Source organism: Carlito syrichta, unplaced genomic scaffold (assembly GCF_000164805.1).
Source record: "Carlito syrichta isolate Samal-C Ts95f unplaced genomic scaffold, Tarsius_syrichta-2.0.1 Scaffold311564, whole genome shotgun sequence".
Classification (NCBI taxonomy): Eukaryota; Metazoa; Chordata; class Mammalia; order Primates; family Tarsiidae; genus Carlito; species Carlito syrichta.
In genome coordinates this window covers 22937-32810 of record NW_007255660.1, presented here as the reverse complement: position 1 = coordinate 32810, position 9874 = coordinate 22937, and the positions used below count along the sequence as shown (strand labels likewise).

At 47.3% G+C, this 9874-nt stretch overlaps 1 long non-coding RNA gene across 2 annotated transcripts in view; it reads left to right on the top strand.

The window, feature by feature from the left end:
- Positions 1 to 1573: 1573 nt before the first annotated feature.
- The window catches only part of LOC103271355, a 10456-nt gene continuing 2155 nt past the window's right edge, over positions 1574 to 9874 (top strand). Inside the window, exons 1-4 of one of the 2 annotated variants that reach the window (XR_505043.2) lie at positions 1574 to 1639; positions 3092 to 3121; positions 6358 to 6438; positions 7093 to 7176. This is a non-coding gene — a long non-coding RNA (uncharacterized LOC103271355). Of the gene's footprint in view, positions 1640 to 3091; positions 3122 to 6357; positions 6527 to 7092; positions 7177 to 9874 lie in introns of both variants that reach the window. The other variant, XR_505044.2, reaches the window with a different exon arrangement.

Sequence of the window (9874 nt, the reverse complement as noted above, 5' to 3'; positions counted from 1 at the left end):
TGCGTGTCTGTACTCCTGGCTACTTGGAAGGTTGAGGTGGAAGGATCGCCAGAACCCAACAGGTTGATGCTGGGGTGGCAGTGAGCATGTCACTGCAAGCCAGCATGGGCGATGGAGTGAGATGCCAAGTCAAAAAAAAAAAATCAGTCTGGCATGGTGGCACACTTGTAGTTCCAGCTACTTGGAAGGCTGAGGTGGCAGGATCTCCTGAGTCCAGTAGGTAGAGGCTGTGGTAACCATGAAGTGCCACTGCACTTCAGCCTGGACGACAGAGTGAGACTGACTCAAAAAACAACCAAACCAAAAAAAAAAAAAGAGCCGAGGAAACAGATAATAAGACATGTTAGCAGGTGCCAAGGGCAGTGGCTGATTCCCAGGGGTCTACCTGGCAATGATGCCAAGTGCACTAGATCATCAGAGTCCCAGAATTGCGAGGGGGTACCGGGAGAGAGTCAGAAAGAAGGAGCTCAGCCGGGCTCGGTGGCTCAGCCTGTAATCCCGCGCCTTTGGGAGGCTGAGGTGAGTGGATTGCCTGAGCCGGCGAGACCCGCCTGAGCAGCGAGACCTCATCTCTACAATAAAAAAAAAAAAAAAATCAGCCGGGCGTGGTAGCGCGCACCTGTAATTCCGGCTACTCGGAAGGCTGAGGCGGAAGGATCGCCGGAGCCCAGCAGGCGAGGCTGCGGTGGCAGGGGGTGGCCACTGCACTCCAGTCTGGGCGACCGAGTGAGACTCCAACTCAAAAAAAAAAGAAGGAGCTCTAGAATTTGAGACACTACAGAATGGATTTAGGAATTACTGCTGGTAAGTCTTCCCTCTGGGCCCCAGCTTCCACATCTGTTTAGCAGGACAGAATCACTGACTCTAGCTAATGAGGGAAGGAAGCTTTAGCATTGAGAAGAAATCCTGGTAACCAGGCAGGCAGTCTGTCCAGACCAAGGACTCTGGCTGGTTGTGCCACAGTGCAAGGCAAGTCGAACAGGGAAAGCCAGTGTTCTGAGCTGCTGCGGCTCAGCAAAGGATCCCACTGCTGGGCACCGGGGATGCGGTCCTGCAGAGTGAGGCGGTAGGAGTGACTGGCCTAACCTACTAAAAACCTCTGGAGAGATCCCGAGGACCGGACCAAGGTGACCTGTGTGGGTAGGCGATCCATCAGCCGAGTGACAGCGCCGCCGCAGCGAGCCAGGAAGCGGAGCTGGTGGGAGGCCCAAAGCGTGGGAGGATGGGCCTGCAGCAACCGAAATGCGCCACACGTGCGAGAGAAGCCAGCGTCCCGGGGCCGCTGGGCGCGGGCAGGAAGGAAGCCCGGCCCCCAGGACACACCAGCTCCTCTCTTTAGCAGCTCCGAACCTAGGGCCCCTTCTACTCGTAAGACACGGGTTGCAGTCCAGAAAACGTAGCCATCGCTCAGCCCCCAGCCTCTCCTCCCCAGCGCGGAAGACGCCTACTTCCACCACCGCCCTCGCGTTTTCCTTCCCCCCAAACCCCGCCTTTCCTGGGCGGGGCTCCGGTGGAGCCCGCCTACCGAAGCCCCGCCTGGCGGCCGCCCCGGGGCGGAGCCCCCTCGGCTCCCGGCCGCCCTTTCCCCTGCGGCCTCGGCCCGGGCCGGTTGGCTCCGCTGAGCTCCGAGCACGTGCGGGTGAGTGGAGGCTCTGCGGGGAGAGGCTGTGGAGGGTGACGGGCCTGGAAAGAGAGGCAGTGTGGGGCGGCTTCTGCAGGGGCACGGGAGGAAATGGGGGTTCGTTCCCTTGCGACCCCGAGCCTAGAAAGACCTGGGAAACCGTAGCCCCAGAGTCCTTCCCTGTTTGCTTCCATCCGTTCTGCCCCCGAGGAAGTCACCTAGAACCTCATTCTCCTGGCGCCAGGGGCAGGGACTTGGGAAGGTTTGTGAGGAACAAGTGTCCGGCTAGAACAGGTTCGGCCTCTTCCACCCAAGCCCCCTAAAAAGGGCGGGGTATTTTTAGATTGGTTTTTATACCCGACGAAAAGTGAACCTTCTCTATTCATTTTCCTGTTCCTCTAAATTAATTGGAGGAAACAGTGAAATTTGAGGTTGGCTAAAAAAAAGGTATACTCAGTCTAATATAAATTGTGGCTAGAGTATAGGAAAGTTTATTAACACTTTTACAGATATTTTGGTTATTGCTTTTGAGCAGTTACTGTTTTTGGTGGGAATGACAACCGAACTGCTTCCAACTCCCCTCACACCTTTTACTGCAATTATTTTTCTAGGTGCTGTTTTTTAAATTGTCTTTCAAGAAGTCCCATATTGGAGGCCCTCCTCTATCTAGAGACTTTCCCATTTTCCCCATGCTTTTCTCATTGGATAGCTTTTCCTTTTTTTTTTTTTTTGAGTTGGAGTCTCACTCTGTCGCCCAGACTAGAGTGCAGTGGCTGCTCCCGGCCACTGCAGCCTCAACCTGCTGGGCTCTGGCGATCCTTCCGCCTCAGTCTTCCAAGTAGCCGGAATTACAGGCAAGTGCTACCACACCCAGCTGATTTTTTGATTTATTGTAGAGATGAGGTCTCGCTGCCCAGATGGGTCTCGAACCTGCGGACTCAGGCAATCCACTCAGCCTGTAAGCACGGGATTACAGGCTGAGCCACGGAGCCCAGCTGAATTTTTCCTTTTCTACTCACTCTAATTCATCATCATCTTTCCTGGAATGTATAGCTTCTCAAGTGTTTACTGAGTGTATGCCAAATAGCATCTGCGGGTTTAACTTACATTCCATGTAAGCCTCCCAACCACCCCATGTATAGAGTACCATTAATAATACCCTCATTCTACAAATGAGAAGATTGAGATACAGAGAGGTTACTCTACTTGCCTAGTGTCATTTGACTGTTAGAAGACAGAGCCAAGCTTCTTGGTGATTGTTGAATAGACCATTCATTTTCTACTTTTGGATTGCTGTGGTACATAAGAAACAAATGAGAACTGTGGAAAGAAAGCTAACCAAGAATAAGCTATTGGTTTTATTGCCTGCTATAGTTTTTGTGGCTCAGACCTCACAAAGTTAAGGGGTTTTTGAGCTTCACACGTGTTCACTAACTGTTGGTTGACTAACCTGGTGTGCTTTGTTTCCAGAATGGCCAGCTGTGGCAGATGCAACTCCAGGTGAGTGGAATCCCTTTGGCCTCCTTGGTTCCAGCTGTAGGCAGCTGCCTAGGTTGCCTTGTACCTAGGCAAGTGTTACTCTGCTGGGAGAACAGCAGCCAGTATAGCTGGTTGGCATTCTGGGTCTGGTTCGTGCCAACTCTGTGTCGACTATACCAGGATGCCAGCATAGTTGCTTCTTCATTAAGGTTAAATCTGCCAGAGCATGATTTACAGAGAGAAACCTCCAAATCCAGACCTTCCTGGGAGGTTCTGGTCCAACAAGTTTGGCTGGTTACTTGAATCACACCTTGGAAACAAAATAAAAATAAAGCCAGAGAGAGGTGGAAAAGTAAAGGTCAAAAGTGACACTTAAAATTTTTTTTTTCTTTTTCTTTTTTTTTTTGAGTTGGAGTCTCACTTTGTCACCCAGACTGGAGTGCAGTGGCCACTCCCAAGTAGCCGGAATTACAGGCATGCTCTACCATGCCCGGCTGGGTTTTTTAATTTATTTATTGTAGAGATGAGGTCTCTCCAAGTTGCCCAGGCAGGTCTCGAACCCGCGGGCTTTGGCAATCCACTCACCTCAGCCTCCCAAAGCGTGGGATTACAGGCTGAGCCACCAAGCCTGGCAAAAATTTTTTTTCTTACCAAGTGCTCAAAAGGGGCCTAATACAAGAAGGAAGTCGATGGAATCTTTGCTAATTTCCCTGAAATCAAAGTACATGGCTCTTATTCCCCTACTGCAAAGCCTAGTTATGATCCCTTTGTAGAAGGATTTCATAGCTATGGTGTCTATGGAATGCCCTGTTATGGAAATAGTGATGTGAATTTGCCTAAAAATTATGAACATTCTTTTTAATAAAATATAAAAATATCAATTAAGGGACTCTGGGGACCAGGCCTACCTACCTCTAAACCATACTCATTTCTGCTTTGGGCTGACAGTATATTTGTGTTTTTTTGTTTGTTTGTTTGGTTTTTTGTTTTTTTTGAGTTGGAGTCTCACTCCACCGTTCAGGCTGGAGTGCAATTGGCAGGCTTTATTTATTGTAGAGATGAGGTCTCACCATGTTGTCCAGGCTGGTCTCAAACCCGCGGGCTCAGGCAATCCTCTAGCCTTGCCTGGCCTGCGATAGTTTCTCCAAGATTTTCAGGAATGCACTGAATTGTTGCCCCATTAAGTAGTAAACGTTGAATCTGCTTTGTAGTGATTTTGTTTTGGAATGCCAATTTTGTGACAAACAGTGCCTCTTTTTTTTTTATTTGAGTTGGGAGTCTCACTCTGTCGCCCAGACTGGAGTGCAGTGGCACGCTCCCAGCCACCCGGCCACCGCAGCCTAGACCTGCTGGGTTCAGGCAGTCCACTTGCCTCGGTCTCCCAAAATGCTGGGATTACAGACTGAGCCACCGAGCCCGGCCGAGATCCCTCTTAGTTGCTGCTTCTGTGAAAAATGACATCCTAATTTCCGCAGGAGGGAACTGTTGAAGATGTTCGGGGGCAGGGTAGTTGTTTATCAAAGCTTATTTTGTTCCATCAGCTGGCTTTCTCTGAAAAGACTCTGAGCTAAATGTTGTGTGGTTTATGTGAACGCCCCAATTGATAACTGTGAATAGCCCTTTACATATGGGGTCTTAAGACTAGTTATATCTGTAGGGCTTGGAAGAAGATTAGCTTTATGATACTCATAGGCAGGAAAAAGGCAGATGATGGAAAACAAAATAATAATTGAGTATATAGAAACTAGAGTAAATCATAAATGGCAGATAGCATCTTGTTTCTATCTCTAAGGATAAGGGGACTTAGCTGCTGAGTTAGGGGTGCTGAACATTGAAATTCGTGCTGCTTATCTTTTTTTTTTCTTTGAAACAGGGTCTCTTCACAACCCACCTGGGCAACGTGGCGAGACCTCATCTCTACAATTAAAAAAAAAAAATTAGCCGGGTGTGGTAGCGCGCGCCTGTAGTTCCAGCTACTTGGAAGGCTGAGGCGGAAGGATCGCCGGAGCCTGGCAGGTCGAGGCGGCGGTGGCCGGGAGTGGCCACTGCACTCCAGTCTGGGCGACAGAGTAAGACTCCAACTCAAAGAAAAAAAAGAAACAGGGTCTCCAGGCTAGACTGCAGTGCCAAGATGATAACTCACTACAGCCTGGAATTCCTAGACTTAAGCAGTCCTCTCATCTCAGCCTCCCCAAGGGCTGGGACTACAGGCATAAGCCAACACGCCTTACTAATTTTTAAAAATTTTTTGTAGAGGCTTACTGCTCTCTGGCCCATTGCACCCTTCACAACGTATCTTCCCTTTAATAAATCTACCCTTATTAATTCGTTTTTAAAAATACATATAAAAGTTTTTGTAGAGGCAAGGCTCATTATGTGACCCAGGCTGGTGTCGGGCTGTTGGCCTCAAGTGATCCACCTTTGCCTTCCATTTTTTCTTTTCTTTTTTGAGTTGGAATCTTACTCTGTTGTCCAGGCTGGAGTGCAGTGGCACACTCAGGACCACTCCTGTGTTGAACTGCTGGGCTCTGGTAGTCCTTCCGCCTTAGCCTTCCAAGTAGCCAGAACTATAGGTGCGCCCTACCACACCCAGCTAATTTTTTATTTAGTCTAGAGACAAGGTCTTGCTAAGTTGCCTGGGCTGATCTTGAACCCGCAAGTTCAGACAATCCACTCACCTCAGCCTCCTGAAGTGCTGGGATTATAGACTGAGCCACTGAGCCTGGCCCATTTTTTCTTTATTGACAATAATTATATATATATTATATATTTATGGGGCACAATGTGATTTTTTTTTTTTTCTATTTTGAGATAGAATCTCACATTGTTACCTAGGCTCACTGCAGCCTCAACCTCCTAGTCTCAGGCAATCCTTCCACCTCAGCCTCCTGAGTAGCAGGGACTACAAGCACAGGCTGCTGTGCCCAGCTAATTTTTTGCAGAGACAAGGTCTCACTATGTTGCCCAGGCTGGTCTCAAACTCTTGGGTTTAAGTGGTTCTCCCATCTTGGCCTCCAAAAGTACTGGGATTATAGGTGTGAGCCTTTGTTCCTAGCCAGTGTTATATATGATGTTTATTGTTGAATTATTTAATCATGTTAATTAACAAATCTATCACCTCATATACTTATCATTTTTTGGCAAAAACATTTAATATCTCTTCTAGCAACTTTTAGATACTCAATGTATTGTTACTTATTACAGTCACCATTCTGTAAGTAAGTCACTAAAGCTTATTTGCTTGACTTCCTTTTCAGGATGACGTGAAAGTAGGGCTTCCTTCATCCATCTGAAGAAAGGAATAGTGGCAGGTGACAGTTTGCATGTGGAGTTTTCAGGTACATATCCCTATTTTTTCCAACATTGACCACCTCCTCTGTGCCAGTCCTGTTGGCTGGTTGATATTCATCAAGAAACAATCGGGAGGTGAGTTTACCAATATTTATACCTTCCTCCAAGGGAAGGATAGTGTATGTTGTGTTGTTCACTGCTAGATTCACATCACAGGAATCCTGGCATATGGTAGGAACTCTCTGAATGTTGCACAAAGCTACTCAGGAAAGGGGTTCCCATTTGTTTAAAGGGTTTGGCAGCAGAGTCTGCATTAGTGCCTCAACACCTGTTTTGCAGTCAGCATTCAACTGATAGTGGTACCTGTATTCATGTCTTGTACCTGGGTATGTAGGTATGTAAAACAAATAATGAGAAAACTGTTGCAGAATCATCCAATGGTTGTCAGCTGTCCAGGCTAGTGTGATGCCTGTGATGGTGTTACACTGTTGGAAGAGTAAGCACTGTCTTTGTTGAGGTTTGGCTCCAAGCGCTGTTTTGGTGTTGTGGACAAGTACCTTTGGGCAGTGTTTTGTACCTCTGAGAGTGGAATAACTCTTCCTGTGGAGTTGGTCCTAGTCTGGGTGCAAACAGTCTTTTTCTATTAGGAAAGGACCCTATCTTAGGGACAGCCTGTCATTCTTTACCTTTTTGAATCCTAGATTCTTTCATCTGAATGAGAAACCTGCCTCCATTAGGACCTCAGATGTCTGGCAGCCCTGTATGACACCAAGATAATAAGTAACGTATGTCGTTATTTTATCACGTAGGTCCTAACTAAATTTCTACAGCTCAGGTGGTGGGAAGACTTAAACTGTTTCAAAAACATGTGGAGAGTATCAGAATTTGTGAATTCTTGAAATCTAGAGCCCAGCCCTTATTTCTAGAGCTCTGCTATGCAGTAGCTATGTGCAACATGTGGCTATATAAATTGATAAAAAGTAAATAAAATTATTTTCTTGTTTTTTTCTTTTTGAGTCAAGGTGTCTCACTGTCACCCAGGCTGGAGTGCAGCTGTGCAGCCCCGCCTTACCTGCAGCCTCAACCTCTGAGGCTCAAGCTACCACGCCTGACAAATTTTTTGTACTTTTTGTACAGGCACTCACTATATTGCCCAGGCTGGTCTCAAACTCTTGAGCTCAGGCGATTCTCTAACCTCCCAAAGTGCTGGGATTACAGGTGTGAGCCACCATGCCCAGTCAAAATCGGTTTCTTGTTTTTTTTGTTGTTTTTTGTTTTGAGTTGCAGTCTCACTCTGTCACCCAGACTGGAGTGCAGTGGCTGCTTCCGGCCACCATATCCTTAACTTGCTGGACTCCGATGATCCTTCCGCCTCAGCCTTCCAAGTAGCTGGAACTAAAGGCGTGCGGCTAGTTTTTTGATGTATTGTAGAGATGATGTCTTGCCAAGTTACCCAGGCGGGTCTCGAACCTGTGGGCTCAGGCAATCCACTCACCTCAGCCTCCCAAGGTGCGGGATTACAGGCTGAGCCACCGAGCCTGGTTTAGCAAGGCTGTGTTGTAATAAAACTTTATTTTTGGGCGGGGCCTGGTGGCTCAGCCTGTAATCCCAGCATTTAGGGAGACCAAGGCAAGTGGATTGCCTGAGCCCACAGGTATTGAAACCAGGCAACTTGGCAAGACCTCGTCTCTACAATAAATAAAAAATTAGCTGGGTGTGATAGCGCCCTCCTGTAGTTCTGGCTACTTGGAAGGCTGAAGTGGAAGGATCCTCGGAGGCCTGTAGGTCGACACTGGGGTGGCCGTGAGCGTGTGTGCCACTGCACTGCAGCCTGGGCAAAGAAGTGAGACTTCAACTAAAAAAAAAAAAAAGAAAAAGAAAATTAGCCAGACATGGTGGCACGTGCCTGTAGTTTTCTGGCTACTTGGAAGGCTGAGGTGGAAGGATCACCTGAGCCCAGCAGGTCAAGACTGATGGCCAGGAGTGTGCCACTATACTCCAGCTTGGGTGACAAGAGTGAGACTCCAAAAAAAAAAACTTTCTAACTTTTTTCAAGTTGAAAAATATATATTTTGAGGGCTGTTCAAAGGCAGTTAACAGGCAGGAATTTGGGCATTGAGAATTGAATAGCTCAATAACAACAGGTTCAGGACCAGTACCAACATATCTCCTTGAAAATCCCAATGTTCAGCCGGGCTTGGTTGCTCAGCCTGTAATCCCGCACCTTTGGGAGGCTGAGGTGAGTGGATTGCCTGAACCCCGCGGGTTCGAGACCCGCCTGGGCAGGCGAGACCTCATCTCTACAATAAAATCAAAAAATTAGCCGGGCGTGGTAGCGTGCGCCTGTAATTCCGGCTACTCGGAAGACTGAGGCGGAAGAATCACCAGAGCCCAGCAGGTCGAGGCTGCGGTGGCTGGGAGCGGCCACTGCACTCCAGTCTGGGCAACAGAGTGAGACTCCAATTCAAAAAAAAAAAAAGGAAACAAAAAAAGAAAATTCCGATATTCTCAATACCTTTGCCTTGGAGCACTAAAGTGACTGCAGAAAATTAACCAGGTGTAAAACAGTCCTGTGTCTTCTTGTGACTGTGGTTTATGTATACTTTTTGCATGGGTTAGTTTTCTCATAGCAGTTTTATTTATTTATTTTTTTTGGAGTTGGAGTCTCACTCTTGACCTGCTGGGCTTAGGTGATCCTTCTACCCCAGCCTTCCAAGTGGTTGGAACTACAGACACACACCACCACACCCAGCTAGTTTTTGTGATTTATTGTAGAGATGAGGTCTCACCAAATTGCCCAGGCTGTCTTTCTACTTTTAATGTGCTGTTAAGGAAGAGGTCCTAAGAAAGAACAGCAGTCTTCAGTTTTCAGTGATCAGTGTGAGGTAGTAAAACAGAAATGAAGAAAAGAAGCAAATTTTATATGTAATGAATGGCTATAGTGTTCAAAACCTGGGGTTTCAAGTTCTTTAGGCCATAGGATTTGCCTTCTTGATCACCTGGCGAGACCATTCATGTACAGTTTTCTATATTTTTACTTGAGAAAGGGTAATTCTTTGGTGTGTGTCTGTTCAATATCTCAGAAGACTTCAATGGCATAATCATGGGCATTAAAGTAATGGGGTTTCCTACTTGATAAGTGAAGTTAGTCATCTACTTATCCCTGTCGACTTGACTTTTTTTTTTTTTTGAGTTGGAGTCTCACTCTGTCACCCAGGCTAGGGTGCAATGGCATGGTCACAGCTACCACCCACGGCTTCAACCTGCTGGGCTCAGGTGATTTGATTCTTCCACCTCAGCCTTCCAAGTAGCCGGAACTACAGACGTGTGCTACTATATCTGGCTAAATTTTTATTTATTGTAGAGACAAGGTCGTGCCAAGTTCCCTGGGCTGGTCTCGAAACCGCAGACTCAGGCAGTCTACTCGCCTTGGCCTCCCAAAGTGCTGGGATTACAGGCTGAGCCACCAAGCCCAGCCAATTT